Below are 19,123 nucleotides of genomic sequence, written 5' to 3' on the forward strand. Positions count from 1 at the left end.
AGAATGTCTATAAGAAAAGCGTCTCGCAGACACCATGCTGGTCAGGAGGTAGCGGACGGTCTCCTGTGAGGCTGTGATGAGAACAGGCTGGCCACCACCTGGTCACCACACTGTCCCTGGGAACCAGACAACTTAAAGAGGCAATACAAGGAATTAAGATGTAATGACTGGATCGGAAAAACATGCTGTCTCTACTGAAGATATGCTGTATGTGGACATCTGAAAAATCTAAACTATTTGGATTTAGTAAGGTTGCTGGTGATGAAGTCAAATTTTTAAAATAAATTTTATTGGTATAAACCAGAAGCAAACAGAATTTAGAACAGCATCACAGAACACCACAAGACATTAAATATCTTGAACAAATTTACAAAATATGTGCATGGCCACTAATCAGAAAACCAAAAAAGAATGTTTATTGAATTAAAAAAAATAGAAGTGGATTCAATGTTGTAACGATAGTGATTATTCCCCAACAAATCTGCAGAGTCAATGAATGATCAATGTGCCATCAGGATTTGTCCTTGCATGTGTTATAAAATTGTGTTTAAAGTTCTGAATTTTATATGGATATGCAGAAGCCAAGGCTAGATGGGAGAACTCTGAGAAAGAAGCATATTTTACTGACAAACTTCCCAACGTGTCTGTCTCAGCCAGTTTGGGCTGCCTTAACAAAATTCCAGGACTTGGGCGGCTTGGAAAACCAGGATTCACTTCCCACAATGCTGAGGCTGGACGTCCAAGAGCCAGGGAGTCTCCCCTCGAGGCAGCTGGCTCTTTGCTGCTCAGACGACCTCTTCCCTCTTCAGAGGCAACTCCAGCTTTCCAGGGTCTTTTACGGGCACTGACCCAGTGGTGGGGCCTCAACCTCACACTCACCCTAATTCCTCCCAAAGTCCCCGCCTCCAGACCATCACGGTGGGGGCGTTAGCGCTTCAGGGCGGGAACAGAAGGCAGATGCCTTCAGTCCACACAGGCTTGTCCCCCGAGAGCATCTTTTTCTTCTGTTTCTTCACTGGAAAGAGAACACTCTTTTAACGGTAAGGGGATGAAAATCTGTCACCCCAGCTGACCCAAGGTCTTCAAAAGAACAATTCTCTTAAAGCAAGAACTTAAAAGCTCAGTTTTAATTTCCCATAGTTCCTTACTCACACCAATTTGGCTTTAAACCCGTGTGACTCTGTGAAACCGTTCATTCTCTTTTTTAATTCAGCTTTGTCTCTCTCAGAACAACTCAGATATTGGCATTAACACTTTTTAAATGCCACTTAGTATCATTCCAAAAGGATACTATTTGCAGAACTGCCCTATGACAAGTCCAGAAAAACACATCATTAATGGCTTAAGAGAAAAATATATCAATTAAAGCATAGTGCGTTTATAAAAAGACGATAATTAAGCAAACGCCCATGTGTTGGCAGTTACTGTTATTTCACAGCAGATTTAATGTGGTGGCAACACAACTGATTTTGGAAGTGAAAATAATTGATGCTTCAGACATACGTGGTGCTGAAAATAGGATTTCTTCCGATGCAGGGTTGCGAGGCACTGTTGACTAAAAACATCCAACTCTCTAACCGGCAGCCCTGGGGGCCCTCTTAGCGGAAAGGATGGGGGCTCCCGTTGCCATGGCAGCGCGGCGAGCATCTGCGCTGGGCTCCGCCCGCCGGGAGGACCAGCTCCTCGCTGCAGCGCTGCAGCGTCGCGCCGTGGACCCGAGGCCCCCGCTGGGCGGGTGTTCAAGGCGCAGCCACGCGGGTGAGGGCAGGACAGGCCCCTCCTCTCCCGCGCGGTCAGACACGTGCTCAGTGTGAGCGGTGCTGAACGCGGGCCCCGGGGTGACTCTCACGTGAATGAGATTCCAGCACAGCGAACACAAGCGGAACAGAAAGCGTGAGAAGCCTGGGGGTGGGGAGGGGGGCGAGGGGCTTGGGGCTTCACGAGGGAATGGAAGGCCTGGACAGTGAGGAGTGGACCGAGCGTTCCAGAACAGCGGGGAGGGGACCGCACACGGCTCCGTTGAACGCCAGTGCCCAGCCGTCAAGGGAGGCGAAGAGAGCGTGTTCTGAAGGTCGGTGAAGTCCCCGGGGAGGACCTGGAAGGCTGGTCAGTCATGCTTAGAAGGTCGGAAGTTTGTGACGTTCCCGAGATGTGGCCACCACTACCTGGGAGAGACAGACTGACGGACGCCCACGGATGAGCAGAGAGGACATGGACCAGCCACGGGAAGACGGTGATGGTGGAGTTTAAAATCCAGGTGCGAGACCATGAGGTCTTCAGACCGCGGAGGGAAGCGCGAGGGGGACGCGGAGCCCCTCCCATGAGCGCAGGAGGACCAGGGGGTCTGAGGAACCTCCACTGTCCGCGGGGTCGCGGAGGGTTGGGGGTGAGACCCAGAGACACAGGAGGACCCCGACGCAGCCGTGGGGTCAGGCCCACGTCCCCCAGAGGTGTCTGATACGGGGGCGGGGGGTGAGCGGAGAGGGAAAGCGTAGGAAAAGGCCTTGAGCCGGTGTCTCGGGTCGGGGACTCGCAGCCTGTGATGAGGAGCTGGGCTGCCCAGGCGACTCTGGGACGTGAGGTGCCCTCAAGAGGCGTCTGTGGCTCCTCCAGATGCCCTCACACCAGGCTGCGGGTGCCCAGCACGGAGCCTCCCAGGGACGGGCCGCCCTTCCTCACACGCTCGCCACGTCTGAGGGAAGAACCAGGTTACGCTGAGGCCTGTGTCTAGAAGCACGGAGAGGCACTGGTGTGCGGGGCTAAGTGCGGGCAGATGCTCTGCGGGTGAGCACACGTCCTCTCCTCCCACCCGGGGGCCAGCGCCCAGACCCCACGGCCACCGCTGGCGCGGAGGAGCTCAGTCCACCCTCCTGCTGGTGGTGAGGGCCCCGCCCTGGGCAGGGCGCCCCTGCCCACAGACGGCTGAGCCCAGGAGGCAGGGCAGGTGCAAGGCTCCGGTGTCTGCAGCCCCCAGGGGCCCTGGGGGACGTTCGCTCTGCTCCTCACCCTCCAGCTTATTTCATTCCCAACAACCTTCCGGTGAACATGAAAACAGAAGACAATATCGGTGCGAAGGCGATCATTTAGAAGTATCATTGCACTGATGCGCATCGCTGCCTTTTCTGTGTGTGCTCTCTCCCCTCATCAGACAGACATAGCCATTTGCTTCAGGGAAGATGAGAATTGTTACAGCAGAAATGCAAAATGCAGGGAGAGGTATTATCAGATTTTGACTGAGAGTGACATAGTTGTGAACCTGCTGAGACAATATTTTTTAAAAGTTGAGGTGTGAGAGGGTAAACACATCTGTGCTTGTATAAACACACACACGGACATAAACACTTACATACACATGCATGTCACGTTCTCATTCCTCAAGCTTCTCCAACTTAGCAGAAGGCCAGGCTTGGGAGAGCTCCCACACAGGATGGGTGGGGAGCTGAGGACGCGATGTGGGGTCCCCCCACTCAGGGTGGGGGGCGGCGCTGGGACCAGGAGGAGGCATTTCTGGGGAAGGATGGGTGGAAGCCTGGGGCCACCACCTCTTCTGTCCTGATGCCAAGAGCGGCCTCTGCGCCGGGCCCTGCCAAGCCTCACAGAGCCGTGTCGGGGGAGCTGGGACCGAGGCTCCCGCAGCTGCAGGTTCTGGGGTTCCCACAGAGGTGGACAGAGGGTTTTGGTGTGTGGTGGCCAGGCGCTCAGGAAGCAACCCCAGCTCGGACCCCCGGGGTGCAGCCTCACCCCCAGAGCTGAGCCAGCCTGAAACCCCAAGGGCCAGCGGCTGTCCAGCAGTGGCCCCGGTCCCCATCTGTGCGGGAGGAGAGGGACATGTAACAGCAAGTAAACCAACCTGAGGGCAACAGACAAGAACAGTCAGGAAAACGTCGATTCTTGCTCTCAGCCGGAGCGTGACATCTGCGTGACAACACGGAGGCAAAAACAGACAAAAATAGACGTAAAATCTCCCTGTGCTGTGTGCTAAGTCGCTTCAGTCATGTCCGACTCTTTGCGACCCCGTGGACTGTAGCCCACCAGGCTCCTCTGTCCATAGAATTCTCCAGACAAAAATACTGGAGTGGGTAGCCATGCCCTTCTCCAGGGCATACAACCGTATAACTGCAGAAAATAAAGTGATCATAATTGTCCTGACCTTTCTGATGTTGCTGATTTTAAGGGTCACTGTTTGGAGAAAATGAGGTAGAAGGTGCTGGAGTGAGGGTGCTGGGGGCAGAGGCTAGAGACAGAACAGGGGGCTGGGGTGGGGGGTCAGGACACCCGTAGGGACCGCTTCAGACACAGTCTTCAGAACCGCTCAACTGAGCCCAGCGCCCGGAGGGCCTGCTCTCCGGGTGAGCGGTGTCCTGTGCTGGGCTTTCCAGGCACAACTCCTGCACTGAGCGGTGAGTACCCAGGGCGAGGCTTCACTCAGGTCAGCCGAGGAAGGCGGGGAGCCGCAGCCTGGGAGTGGGGGTCTCAGGGTCAGTGGGGCTCTCAGTCCTCATGGCAAGATCCTCAGTCAGCTTCCCGTTAAGGTAGAGGAGTTGGAGAATTAAACACGCGGGGAAAACTGAAGTCTGGCCACGTGTGTCGAGAGTCCCTTCTACGGCTCTAAGCCCCAGGAGCCCAGGGTCCACTGCAAAGTCAGGGAAGATGCCCTTCCTTCCTGTGAGGACTCAGCTCGTCAGACCCCCCGGCCGTGGTGTCAGGACTGCGTCAGGAAACTGGCTGTGTGGACCGGGAGCAAAGAACGAGCTCCGTTTCCCTCCCTCCGCCTCTCTGCTTCTCCTCCTCTCGGGCTCTCCCCCTTTCTGAACTCCCGTCCTACAGGAGGCTTCTCCCGGGACCGGCACTTTGGGGATTTTGTCCCAGAGCAGCCCCGATCAATGGCTTTGCTGGGAGATTTGGCTCGAGGTTCCACTGGCCAAAGAGAAGAAATCCCAGTTGTGCACACACACCCCTGCAGCTGCACTTGGCTTTCTTCAGAAAGAGCGCCCTTGGAGCGTCCACACCCAGTAACTAACGTCGGCCTCCCCCAGCGACCACGCCACCTGCAGTTTCCCTTCCCTGCTGGAGCGGGGGTTGTAACGCTTATGCCCCAGGTTCCTTCTTTCAGCTACAGATGGATACGAAACCCTCCCCCCAGCTCCAGCCACCTCCACTAGGCTTGTAAACTGTCACGCTAACTTCCAAATATTTGGCCAGATTGTCTCTACGGATACATTCTTACCCACTTTTGCTTCCTGAGAGTTGAAGGCAGAATAAGACATCTGGTTTGTCGCTTAGTTGCTAAGCCCTGACTCATTTATACAGACAAGAAAATAGTGCTTTAAAAATTGTCCTGTGACAGTGGTAAACTGGACCCTTTCAGAATGGCTCCTGGAAGGAGCTGCAGGAAGGGACTCTAGCCAAGCATAGAGCTTGGGGCGACTGTTCCCTCGGGTGACCGGTCCTGGAGGGACACCCTGCAAACAGCGGGGCAGGGAGCTGGTCTGGGTGGAGGGCACACTGCCTACTGCACATCAGCATCTAGTGTCTCCTAACGATGCTCCTTATGTTACCAGAAAGATGAAAGGGGCGGTATTGGGTGTTTAATGCTCTCAGGAGCCCTTCCTACAAGTTCTGTATAAAGAGTCCAGGATAAGGCCCAGGGGTGTGGCAGAAGTGGAGAGGGTTTGTGGCTTTAAAAAGACAAATCACCTTCTTCAGCTTTGTTTTCGTTGTTCAGTTGTTAAGCCTTGTCGGACTCTTTGTGACCCCATGGACTGTAGCAAGCCAAGTTCCTCTGCCCTCCACTCTCTCCTGGAGTTGGCTCAAATTTATGTCCATTGAGTCAGTGATGCTATCCAACTATCTCATCCTCTGTTGCCCTTGTCTCATTTTGCCTTCAATCTTTCCCAGCATCAGAGTCTTTTCCCATGAGTTGGCTCTTCGTATCAAGTGGCCAAAGTGTTGGAGCTTCAGCTTCAGCAGCAGTCTTTCCAATGAATATTCAGGACTGATTTCCTTTAGGATGGACTGGTTGGATCTCCTTGCTGTCCAAGGGGTTCTCAAGAGTCTTCTCCAACACCACAGTTCAAAAGCATCAATTATTTGGCGCTCAGCTTTCTTCATGGTCCAACTCTCACATCCATACGTGACTACTGGAAAAACCATAGCTTTGACTAGATGGACCTTTGTCAGCAAAGTAACGTCTCTGTTTTTTAATATGATGTCTAGGTTGGCCATAGCTTTTCTTCCAAGGAGCAAGCATCTTTTAGTTTTATGGCTGCAGTCACCATCTTCAGTGATTTTGGAGCCCAAGAAAATAAAGTCTCTCACTGTTTCCATTGTTTCCCCATCTATTTGCCATGAAGTGATGGGACCGATGCCATGATCTTAGTTTTTTGAATGCTGAGTTTTAAGCCAACCTTTTTACTCTCCTCTCTCATCCACATCAAGAGGCTGTTTATTTCCTCTTGGCTTTCTGCCATGAGTGGTATCATCTGCATATCTGAGGTTGTTGATATTTCTCCCAGGAATCTTCATTCCAGCTTGTAATTTATCCAACCTGGCATTTTTGCATGATATACTCTGAATATAAGTTAAATAAGCAGGGTGACAATACACAGCCTTGATGTACTCCTTTCCCAATTTTGAACCAGTCTGTTGCTCCATGTGTGGTTCTAACTGTTGCTTCTTGACCTGGATACAGGTTTCTCAGGAGACAGTAAGGTGGTCTAGTATTCCCATCTCTTGAAGAATTTTCCACAGTTTGTTGTAATCCACACAGTCAAACGCTTTCACATACTCAATGAAGCAGAAGTAGATGCTTTTCTGGAATTCCCTAGTTTTTTCTATGATCCAACATATGTTGGCAATTTGATCTCTGGTTCCTCTGCCTTTTCTAAATCCAGCTTGTACATGTGAAAGTTCTTGGTTCACATACTGTTGAAGCCTAGCTTGAAGGATTTTGAGCATTACTTTGCTAGCATGTGAGATGAGTGCAATTGTGTGGTAGTTTGAGCATTCTTTGGCATTTTCCTTCTTTGGGATTGGAATGAAAATTGACCTTTTCCAGTACTGTGGCCACTGATGAGTTTTCCAAATTTGCTGGCGTATTGAGTGCAGCACTTTCAGAGCATCATCTTTTAGGATTTGAAATAGCACAGCTGGAATTCCATCAGCTCCACTAGCTTTGTTTGTAGTAATTCTTAAAGCCAACTTGAATTCACACTCCAGGATGTCCGGCTTTAGGTGAGTGATCACACCATCGTGGTTATCGGGTTATTAAGACCTTTCTGTATAGTTCTGTGTATTCTTGCCACTTTTTCTTAATCTCTTTTGCTTCTGTTAGGTCCATACTGTTTCTGTCCATCATTGTGTCCATCCTTGCATGACATGTTCCCTTGATAGCTCCAGTTTTCTTGAAGAGATCTCTAATCTTTCTCATTCTGTTGTTTTCCTCTATTTCTTTGCATTGTTCATTTGAGAAGGCCTTCTTGTCTCTCCTTGCTATTCTCTGGAAGTCTGCATTCAGTTGGGTACATCTTTCCCATCTCCCTTGCTTTTCACTTCTCTTCTTTCCTCAGTTATTTGTAAAGCCTTCTCAGACAGCCACTTTTCCTTGCTGCGTTTCTTTTTCTTTGGGATGGTTTTGGTCACTGTCTCCCATACAATGTTATGAATCTCTGTCCATAGTTCTTCAGGCATTCTATCAGATCTAATCCTTTGAATCTATTCATCATATCCACTGTATAATGAAAAGAGATTTGATTTAGGTCATACCTGAATAGCCTAGTGGTTTTCCCTACTTTCTTCAATTTAAGCCCAAATTTTGCAATAAGGAGCTAATGATCTGAGCCAGGTTTTATTTTTTTTCTGACTGTATAGAGCTTCTCCATCTTTGACTACAAAGAATATAATCAGTTTGATTTCTGTATTGATCATCTGGTGATGCCCATGTGCAGAGTCATCTCTCGAGTTGCTGGAAGAGGGTGTTTGCTATGACCAGCATATTCTCTTGACAAAACTCTGTTAACATTTGCCCTGCTTCATTTTGTACTCCAAAGCTAAACTTACCTGTTATTTCAGGTATCTCTTGACTTCCTACTTTTGCAGTCCAATTCCCTATGATGAAAGAGACATCTTTTTTTGATGTTAGTTCTAGAAGGTGTTGTAAATCTTCATAGAGCTGGTCAGCTTCAACTCCCTCAGCATCAGTAGGTGGAGCATAGACTTAGGTTACTGTGATGTTGAATGGTTTGCCTAGTAAAGAAATTAAAATTGTTCTGTCATTTTTGAAATTGCACCCAAGTACTGCATTTTGGACTCTTTTCTTGACTATGAGGGCTACTTCATTTCTTCTAAGGGATTCCTGCTCACAGTAGTAAATATAATGGTCATCTGAGTTAAATTCTCCCTTTCCTGTCCATTTTAGTTCACTGATTCCTGAGATGTTGACGTTCAATCTTGCCATCTCCTTCTTGACCACATCCAATTTACTTAACATTCCAGGTTCTTATGCAATATAATATACGATATTGTACTTTATATATATATATATATATATATGTATGTATATATAATATTTATATATTATATTGCATCTTTATGGCACTGGACTTTACTTTCACCACCAGACACATCCACAGCTGAGCATCACTCCTGCTTTGGCTCAGCCGCCTCATTCTTTCTGGAGGTAGTAGTAATTGCCCTCTGCCCCAGTAGCATATTGGACACCTTCCAACCTTGGTGGGGCGGGGCGCGGCTCATTTTCCGGTGTCATATCTTTTTGCCTTTTCGTACAATCCATGAGTTTCTTCAGGCAAGAATACTGGAGCTGGCTGCCGTTTCCCTCTCCACTGGACCACCTTTTGTCAGGACTCTTCACTGTGACCCCTCTTTCTTGGGTTGCTGTGCACAGCATGGCTTACAGCTTCACTGGCTGTGTTCACGTTTATGTTTATGTTTAGGGAGTTCAGATCTGAAGGTACCTAAAGGAAAACAAAGCAAAAAATGGATCTAGCCTTACTTGATATTTATGCCACTTAATTTGATTAATTTATTAAGATTAACCGATTAATCTCCTCAACTTTGACCATTGAGATCTTTTCTTTTACATTCTATTTCCTCCTTTCAAAGTCAGTTGTTTTTGTTGCTGTTTGATCACTAAATCATGGCTGAATCTTTGTGACCCCCATGGACTGTAGCCTGCCAGGGTCTTCTGTCCTTGGGATTTTCCAGGCAAGAATACTGGAGTGGGTTGCCATTTTCTTCTCCAGCGTATGTTTCCTACCCAGGGATCGAACTTGCATCTTCTGCATCGGCAAGTGTATCCTTTACCACCGAGCCTCCAGAGAAGCCCCTTCAAAGTCAGACCCTTCACTATTCCCCCCCCAGCCCACCTCCTACCCCAGGTTTCAGAACAGCCTGGACTCAAATTGCATCTGCAGCTGTTGCTTCTGTGTACCGTTTTCCATTTAAATCATAATCACACTTTATTATAAATTATATGACACTTTATTATTATCTGCTATGAGAACAATTCTGTCCAAATTCTACACCCTGAAAACCTCTCTATTATTCCTGCATGAAATGAGGAATAAAACACAAGCAAAAACACAGAACTTTACCCACGCAGGGTCACAAAGCCTCAGAACCCAGTCTATTTCCTGTCCTGGGCTCCAGCTCTTCTGCTCCCTGACTAGTCCCCCGGCTCCATCCTGCGTCCAGTCTCACTGGGTGGACACTGCAGGAGCCCCTGGTGCCAGGCAGCCACCAGCTGTTGCTGCCCAGGACTCTACTGCTGACCCATCAGTGCAGAACTTTGCTTCTGTAGAAAACTTGGCTCTAATTCTTTTCTGTTTCAGGTGCTGTGACTTTGTGCTCACTTTTTCAAAGGATAGGCACGGTCTGTGTGCAGGCATTTTCACATCTTCTCTGCTGTGTGATGTTCTGACGTTGCTCTCCGGTTTGGCTGTTGAAAAGGTAGCTCCAAGCAGAGCGAATGACATGGGTTTCATCAGCAAAAGGGTAGACGCGAGTGTCTTTGCTCAGAGAGGCCAAGTGTGGCCTCACACATTAGACCTGCAGTCAGTGTTCGTCAGATGCTGAGAGCGTCCTAATCTGCACGGAGTTACAGGGAGAGACGCTGTCAGGGAGGAGAAAGGCTGAGAAGGAAAAATGGACAAAAGCAAAGCCAGGACAGGGTCGGTCTCTCCTCTCAGTCTCAGCGCCGAGGGAAGCCCTGGGGACCAGGTCTCAGCGCCAAGCAGGGCCCTGGGACCGTGTGCCCGGGGGGACGTGTGCCCGGGGCGGCTGGAGAGAGAGTGGCCTTGGTCATCTCCCAAGGTCAGGGCGCCTCAGCCATCGCTGCCTCGTCAGGACTTAATAGAGCAAAATACCTGCAATTTAGCCCCATCTCTGCCCACGCTCACCGCTGCCTGGGGACTCTTTCTCTTTCATTTTATCGCACAGTTCTCTTGGGATTTTCTTAACTATTTTTCATACCTTTTTCTGTCATTATTGCAGAATTATGGCTGGGGTCTCTCACCCACATCCAGATCCTACAGGTCGGTATTTCCCATGTCCGGCAGGTTTCAGTCCCTTATCAGGGCCCTAAAAAGTCACTACTCTGTGTTTTAATACACACCTCACTCTGGAAAGCAGCGGTGGGTAGCATGAAGCACACAGATTTCAGGTCAGAACACACTTTTGGGTCAAATCCTCTGGTCAGTTCCTGGTCTGTTTGTAAATGTCATGGAAAGAATGTTGAGTGGACGAAGGTGGTGTCTGATGCCCAGGACAAAACACCTCGTCTCCCACCACATTCAGGGTCTGTTTGAAGATGCTGATGAGAAGGGCGTCCATTTTCATAGTCAGAGGCCCAGGCTGTTGCCTGCAGCACACGAAGGTGTTTCTGGAAGCTTCTAACCATGCGGGCTGTGTCCTTGCAGTTCACGTCCCGTGATCTTGGCAGAGCTCAGGGCCACAGAGGTGTTGGAAACACATTAATTATAAAGAATAATTTATAATAATATAGAATTTATAATTTATAAAAAACTGTTAAAAATCGATGTCGACATTTCTGTGGCTGAGATGCACACGTGTGTAACTGCATGTCAGTGTAACAGCCCCTGAGGGGGTCTGCTGTTGGGGTGCATGGTTTGCAGCCCCTCAGAACCCCGAGCATGCATCTCCAGCACTTAGCAGCTTCATCTAGTCACAAAACCTGAGCGTCTCTCTCTGGAAACTTGTTAGCAAGGCCAGTGGGGACTTGCCGTGGGGCCTCGGTCTACTCGGCTTCCCCCTTTGCTGACACTAGGCTAAGCACCTTTAAAGGGGCGTCCCCGAGGGCCTCAGCGCATCCAGCAGTGCGCGCTGCTGCAGTCTCTCCGTGAGCCTCCGCTGTAGCGAAGAGTGAGGACCCACCTCCCCAGGCCAAGTGCCCGCAGCACACAATGCCGTCAGTGAGCCGCACCAAGCTTTGCGTTCACTTCCTTTAAGAAAAAAACAACAGAAAGACCTGCTCTTCCCCAGCTGTGTTTGGATGGAATCCCCACGTGGAACATTTGCAGGACAAGGCACCTTGACCTGTGAGCTGAGGCAGCATCAGGAAGCTTCCATCACCACTGTCCTCCTCATCACGGGAAATCACCAGCTCTGGGATTACCGAGAACTGGGAAACAGAACTTGTAGGAAGCTGGGGACAGAGAGTCCAGTCCTGCCACCGCAGACCTGACCTCCCCAGGCCCCGCTGCTGAAGGCCTTTATGCCAAAGGACAAGGATGGACAGCGGAGTATTTACAGGTGGAGCCGCTGGGCGGCCTCTGCTCTTCAAAGCTTGTTCACCGCTGTCTGCAGGGAGCAGTGTAAACCCTGTATTCTTAGGATTCACCGAGGGTATAAAACCTGCTTTATAAAATGACCCAGATTATCCCTAACAAAGTTCTGATTAGAATCTTCCTGTTTAGAGAGATTCAAAAAAATGTTACATTTTGTGTTTTTACTACCCTAAGGATTCTTCACGGGTGTCATAAAAGTTTGATCTTTCTTTTGTGAAAGGAGGAAAGAAGGGAGGGCCCAGGGCGGCCAGTTTTCATTGTCTGTTTTCATTCTTTGTATGTTTAGTGTACGGTAGAAAATACGATGTTTACAAGAAAGCCAAATGTCAACAGGTAAGTCTGTATCTACATCAGAAATACACCTTCATAAAAGTATCTATGTCTCCTAATGCATGAAAATACCATAAAAGATCAAGAGTTTTAAGGGAAAAGGTATTTTTTTTTTAAGAAATAAATGGCAAGCAAGTTGAGATGATGAGTAAGGTTCATGATTACAATCTTTACTTCAACAAATCATGCACATTCGGTTTTTGTTTTGCTTTCTTTTTGTGTTGTGGTAAAATGCACATAACCTAGACTGTGCCGTCTTGACCATTTTAAGTGCCCAGTTCAGTGGCCTTAAGCACATTCACAGCACCACCCCCAGAAGGCATCCCCTCATGTAAAACTCTGCCAGCGGGATGCTCTCCCTTGAGCGCTGAGGCCCTGGCCCCTCCCTCAGCCCTGGCACCTGCTGCAACCTCTTCTGTTTTGATGAGTTTGACGACTCTAAACTCCTCATATATGTGGGATCATACAGAATTCGCACATTTGGTTTTTAAGAGGAAAAAAGGAAACATTCATTACAGAAGTTCTTCATTTAATCTGAGCCCCGAACAGACTTATTCTCATAATCATGACAGAATCTTCTTATTCTGTTTGCAACACTGCGTGTAAGTACATTCAAAAATGGCTTTAAAATAATAGTGATAATAATTTAAAAACCAACTTTTCACTTAATTTTTGATTATCTAAACTTAGTTTGGGTCCCCTGGCTGGTTTATATAAGCTTGAAAGCAAGCCAGTCTCTTTAGAAAAGATTTTTTTACCCCCGTGGGGAGTTTATGATTCAGGGGACTGGAAACAGGATATTGAGATTTTTCACATGTTGCCATTAAGCCCCAAGCAGACCCTAGTTTGGAACCTAGAGGAATCCTTTGTGAACAGAGTACTGGAAGCTGGTGCTTGTGGCTGGAGCCTTGACGCTCGGCTCTGGGCCCATCCCTTCGCCCACGCCAGATGAAGGTCTGCCCGTGAGAGAAGGGAGGGGCCGTTGCACACACAAACACGGGACATTTGATGTCATTTGTTCTCTGAGAAGATGCCCAGTAGCTGCTGAGGGTGCTGGTAGCTCGTTGGTGAGCCTGAAAACGGGTCACAGAAGCAGCACTCAGGAGGCAGCGTTGCGGAGCGGAGGCTCGGGCTCGTGGGGAACTTCTCCGTTTACCCTGCGCTGATCTCTGAACACATGCTGACTGTCCTCTGTCCTCAGACACACGTGAAACAGGACGCGGTTTTACTTTGAATAACATCAGGGACAGAGAGAGCTTTAAAAACAGAGAACAAAACTTCAGAGCTCCAAGATTTTAGGATGTATAACAAACTGGAGACATTCCATAGATTTACCTAAAAATACTCAGGCCTAATAACATTTGCTTGGTCTAGGAAAACTATGAGAGCTCTCTCACTTAATGAAATCTCGAGCCAAAACAACTGTAATAAATCTAACCTCATCTTTCAAAACTGTATTCTTGGACAACAGAACTTCATAATATTGGATGGAATCCACAGTAAACCGATTCTTCTTAAGCTTTAGTGAGTGTGTGGTCCTTTACCATGTGAAAAAGACGCAACTTGGCTTGTTAGGGTTTTATAATTAAATCAAACCTCAAAACACATTGAGCAAAAGAGATAGCTGTGTGAAAAATATTAATTACTGCTCAGAGAGAATAAATGTCAGGTAGGCTGTTATTTTCCAAAATCTCAGAATCAGCTTCTATAAGTATTAATAGTCCAGTATAAACATGGTGTCTTTCTTCTTCCCATAGCAACTTTGTTTTCCAAACGTGACCGCTCTTGTAAACGGCCCTCAGGTCCGTCTGTGAGGGACCCACAGAGGGAAACAGCCCTGAAGAGAACCAGCTGAGACCACTGACCGACTGAAGCGAGAGCACCGACCTTGGAGGAGAAAAACACTCTGTTCTCTTCGCTCCGAACCTTATAATTAAAGCAAACATCTCAATCCAAATCCGTGTCCCTGAGGAGAAGATTCTCCACTTCGTGAAGCAAATATACTACGGAAAGTGGTACTTTTCCAAGGAGTGACTCTTGGCGCGGACGCTGACATGGACTCCGGCCCGCGGCTCAGAGTGGCGCCTGTGGCCGCCTCATGGCCCCTGGAGGGCACAGCCTCCGTCTTTATCCCACCGCCTGTTTTACACCCAAATATCTCTGGACAGCATTCTGTTCTCTACACCTACAGCTCCAAGCCACCATCATCTCTTGCATGTATTTTCAGGAACCTCCTAAAAAAAACAGATCCCTGCACCATTTTCCCCTCTATTCCAACCGTATGTCCATGATCCAGCCAGAATGATCTCCTTAAACCGGAAACATAAACTTGACTTTGTGGCACCTCAGCTCACCCTCCATCAGTGGCTTCCCCGTTAGTCTTTTGGTAAAAGCCCAAGCCTGATGTGTGGCTTCCTCTGAGAACCCTGGAAAGCTGCGGTGACGCCCGGCATCACCTGTGGGCTCGTTGCCCGTCAGCCTCGCTTGTCTCGCACTGGCAACAGCAGCAGCAGATCAGAGCATCACGCGCACAGCTCGTACCCGCAGCGTGTCCCAGGGTGACCCTCTCCCAGTGCCGTCTGCCCTGAAGGACGGTGCGTCACCAGCTCGGTGAAAGAGGAGCAGGAAAGATAGCGGACCACCATCTGACTCTTGAAGGTTCTGTCCAGCAGTGACTGAGTCCAACACCGAGCAGGAAGTACAACCTCCCCGCAGCAGAGAGCCCCGTGGACAGGGGGTGGCGTCTGGGGGCAGAGTGAGCCAACCCTCCGCACTCTCTGAAGGCTAAACATCCATCCGAGCTCCTTGGGGAAGAGGGAAGAACAGAGGCTGAATGCAGGTCTTAGCAGGGTGGTCTTGGCTTGACCCTGAGATGGGGCCCAAGGTTCACACTGCCCTGGCAATAGTGTTTCCCGGGCAGGAGCTCCAGCTCCACCTCCAGCACCGGGTCATGGTCTATGGGAAGACAGAGACCCCCAGGGCGGCAGCAGAAAGTACCTGGAACATGTGGAATCTAACAGACAAGCCCCTGAGGGTTGGGGGAAGACATCCGACACAGCTGTCGGCACCGTCTCGAGCTGGCTCTCACACGGGTAGATGACAGTGATGCTGAAGGACCCGCGTCCTGTCTGAAGGTTGTAAGTTCTCATGTGCATGTGCAGAGCGGTCAGGACAGCAGAGATTATGTGAGCAAATCTCAGATACTCTTACAATCAACACCCAGTTATTTTTATCTTAATAATATATAAGCATGGTCAACAGAAAAAGCCCAAAAGCAGGGCTGGTACAGAAAAACAGCTTTCCTCTGAATCATTCCTGCCTGTCCTAGTGAACGCCTTCTCAGAAGTAACCACTCTCAGCACTTCAGCAGTTTTTCGTAGTATTTACCTCAGAATCGTAAATAACGTGTTCTGATAGCATCTCCCACAATGTTTCTGGAACTTCGCAGTGATGCAGCTTGGTGTTGTGGCGGTTTCATCTTTTGACCTGGTCAGTGTGCGCATGCATGCTTGCCCAGTCATGTCTGACTCTTTGTGACCCCGTGGACTGCAGCCCGCCAGGCTCCTCTGTCCACGGGATTTCCCAGGCAAGAACAGGGGGCTGGGTTCCCATTTCCTTCTCCAGGGGTCAAACCCCAGCCTCCTGAGGCTCCTGCACTGGCCAGCAGATTCTTTACCACTTGGATCACCTGAGCAGGCAGTGGACCCTTTTAACCTGGAGTTTCCTTGTCCTTAAGTTTTAGAAATGTTTCTTATGATAGTCCTTTGATGCTTTATTTCTGTTTTCTATTTTGTAAGTCCTGTGAGTCGAATGTTTTAGCTTCTAAAAAAAGAGCCCTTGGTCAACCAGAGCAGGCTGCTATGATAAACTGACACAAACCGGACTGCCTAAACGACACAGGCTCATTTCTCTCAATTCTAGGCGCTGGAAGTCCGAGAGGAAGGTGCTGGCAGACCCATTTGTGTTTAGGGGACTCTCCTCCTGGCTTGCAGACGGACATTTCTGTGTGTCTGAGCGCAGCAGCGAGCATGCGGGGATCCCGGGCCTACACCCCTTCTCCGGGCGCCAGTCCCACCACGAGGCTCCACGCGCAAGGCCTGACCGCCTGGCAAGGGCCCCACATCCAGATACAGTCACACTGGGGTCAGGATTGCCACACATGGATTCTGAAGGGCCACAAACATCTACTCAATATAGGAGTCTAAATGTCAAACCTCTTTTCTTTTTAAATTAAATTTCTAAATTCTTGTGTGTTTTTGCTGTTGTACTTTTTGGAAAATTTCTTCAATTTTTGTTTCCCATTCTCTGTTGCTGTTTCTGTTTCGGTTCTCTTCTGTGTTTTGTCAGAAGCTCTTCTCTAAACACTTTTCTTATAACATCGTTTTTCCTGTTGAATGCAGTGCATTCCCTTCTCTCACTGAAGACAGGAATTGCATTCCGACTAAGGGCCCTGGAAAGATGGCGCCGACCCTGGAGTAGTCTCTGAGACTTTCCACATCCCGGCGTGCCGGCGGACAGGCTCATCTGACAGCGAGAGCAAGCCTACGGGTCAAACCCACGACATCAGCGCCGCGGAGCCCACAGCCCGTCTCCTGCCCTTTGCACCCTTCCTGTCTCATCCGTTTCTCTCCTCCTTTCTCTGCTCATAGATTATTCTCAATCTCTCATTTGTCTTTGTCTTTCAGGTTTTTCATTTCCTTTGGGAAAATGCTCTTATTTGAAAATAAAGCCAATCAGAAACCGTATGAGCGGCTTGTGAAATGGTGAGATTCCTAGTGGCGAGGGATCTGAGCTGTTCCCACCCAAGGCTGCGGCCGTGTCCATCCTGCGCGGGGTGCTTTCTCTGACCCCTGCCCGCGTGCTGAAGCCAGCAGCTCAGCAGGGATTCCTGCCCCGACTGCCCTGGGGTTTCTGGGTCCAGCGGGCTCCAGGCCCTGGGGCCTGGGAGACGAGAAGCCCCGATAGCCAGCTCCCGCTCACACAGCCTCAGTGAGCCTCCTTCTCGACCTGGCAGCCCCACCTCAGAGGTTCCCGGCAGGAAGCAGCCACTCTGTGGTCCCTCAGCTCTGACCCTTCTCAGCCCAGAGCAGCGCCTTCCCTGCCTCAGGTGCTTCTCACACTCAGGGCTGGCTCTGCTGTGCCTCCTCGCCTCCCGACTCTGTGAGCGTCCACGACACCATCTCGGCAGCGCTGTGAAATAAACACTCGGTGCGGCCTTTGGGATCAGGCCTTTAAGTGCAGCTGCTTAATGTAGTTAACAGCGTCCCTAAAGCACCAGGAAAATAAGAATAGGAAAGAAACTCTGAGGGGGTAGGGGAAGGGCTGGGGTTTCCAGAGGTTCAGACAATGTTCCTCCCAGAAATGAGTAATAGGACAAATAAGCTATTTGTCAAAAACTATCGAGATTAATGCCACACCCGCACATACAGCAGCAGCACCACCACCCAAGTAGCTCAGCCTGAGACCATCGAGATCCTGGTAACAGGAAGCCAGACAACCCAGTAAACTCCAGGCCCCCTGAGAGGAGGGTTCTCGGACCGCTCCAGCCCCGTCTTCAAGGACAGCGGAGAGCTCACCAAGTGCGTCTCCTGCCGGAAACACCCGGGGCCTCGGACCCCCGCTCCCGCACCGTCTTGGCTCCGGGGGCCCCTCTCTCCTCCCGGTCACCCACCTGACTGCAGTGATGAGGGTGGGCGTGAAAACCAGGCGACTGTTGAGTGTCGCCCACCCAGGGAGCAGCGAGGCCAGGATCTGAACCCAGGTCTGCGTGACCTGCGTCCTTTCCACTGTGACTCGCTCACAAGAGAAAATAGCTTGTGCTAAGTATTAAACAGTCAAACCTGAACCCACATAGTCAACCAACTAGTGTGTTTTTCATCGTGCTGTGAACAGCGGCGTAAGTCTGAAGTCTCAGGAAACGGCCCCTCGGAGCTGGGGCCGGGGCCTCCGAGCAGGCGCCGCGAGGCCCCACCCCTGCACTGAGGACCATCCCAGCATCCCTTCATCCCTCCTCAGAACAGAGTTGAAAGGACATTTTTAAGACTGCCCCAAAGCTGGAACTCTTAGGAATAGCATTTTAACATGTAGTTTTTATTGCCATTGTTAAGTGTGCATTCTATTATCTGTAAAGCAATATTCATCAGATTATTAATTTGATATGTGAAAAATAACCATTTTTGTCTGTAAGTTTTATCTTGATTTTAAAAAGTTGCTATTGGTTGTCTAAATACGAAGCTGAAATCATCCTGTTGGTGACTGGCTTATTAAAATCTGCACTGACTGGCTGGTTGTTTACCAGTCAAAACCCTCTGGAAGCCAACATGATCACTGACATGAACACTGACTTGGATGTGGGGGTGAGGACAGCCACCTGGAACCTGTGTCTCTAGCAGCTCCGTAATCTGAGCCAGAGGCCTGGGGGAGGAGGAAGCACTTAGGCACAGAAGGTAGGTGGGAGCTGATGGCAGGAGGGCAGAGGAGAGGAATTCCTGGCAAGGAAAGTGGTCCCCGAGGCAGTGACCACCACTGGTCACCCCGCAGCGGGCTCCCCTTTCCTTCTTAGGCAACTGCCTGTGTTGCTGGGAAGAGCAATCCTCTCAGCCAACACTGAGCTCACAAGTGGAAGTCATCAAGAGTTCATGCCAGGAAGGCTTCTTAGGCAACAGGGAGCTAAGTAAAGCCCATTTGCCACCATCCTTCCTCCTGACTGGAAGCAGATGCAATTGCTAAAGCTCTAGCAGCCACATTGTGACACTGAGGATGGAACTGACACAAAATAATGGTGGAATGGAAAAGCTAAAAACAGCCTGGGTCCCTGGCCACTTCATGGACCATCCCAGCAGCACTTGACTGCCCCCTTCTGGCTCTTTCCTGTGAGGGAATAATCCTTGGTGGTTTGGGGTTTCTGTTATTGCAGCTGAACCTTGACCTAACTGATAGCTCCTCACAGGAAGATTTCTCCCTACATCCTT

General features: G+C 49.6%; 1 long non-coding RNA gene across 1 annotated transcript; it reads left to right on the forward strand.

The window, feature by feature from the left end:
- Nucleotides 1-1,416: 1,416 nt before the first annotated feature.
- LOC145538014 (uncharacterized) lies at nucleotides 1,417-16,897 on the forward strand. Its single transcript, XR_014076585.1, has 2 exons — nucleotides 1,417-2,257; nucleotides 13,910-16,897. It is a non-coding gene; the product is annotated as an uncharacterized LOC145538014 (long non-coding RNA).
- Nucleotides 16,898-19,123: the final 2,226 nt, after the last annotated feature.

This window comes from Giraffa tippelskirchi, chromosome 1 (genome assembly GCF_054371585.1).
Source record: "Giraffa tippelskirchi isolate mGirTip1 chromosome 1, T2T-mGirTip1v1.2.pri, whole genome shotgun sequence".
Classification (NCBI taxonomy): domain Eukaryota; kingdom Metazoa; phylum Chordata; class Mammalia; order Artiodactyla; family Giraffidae; genus Giraffa; species Giraffa tippelskirchi.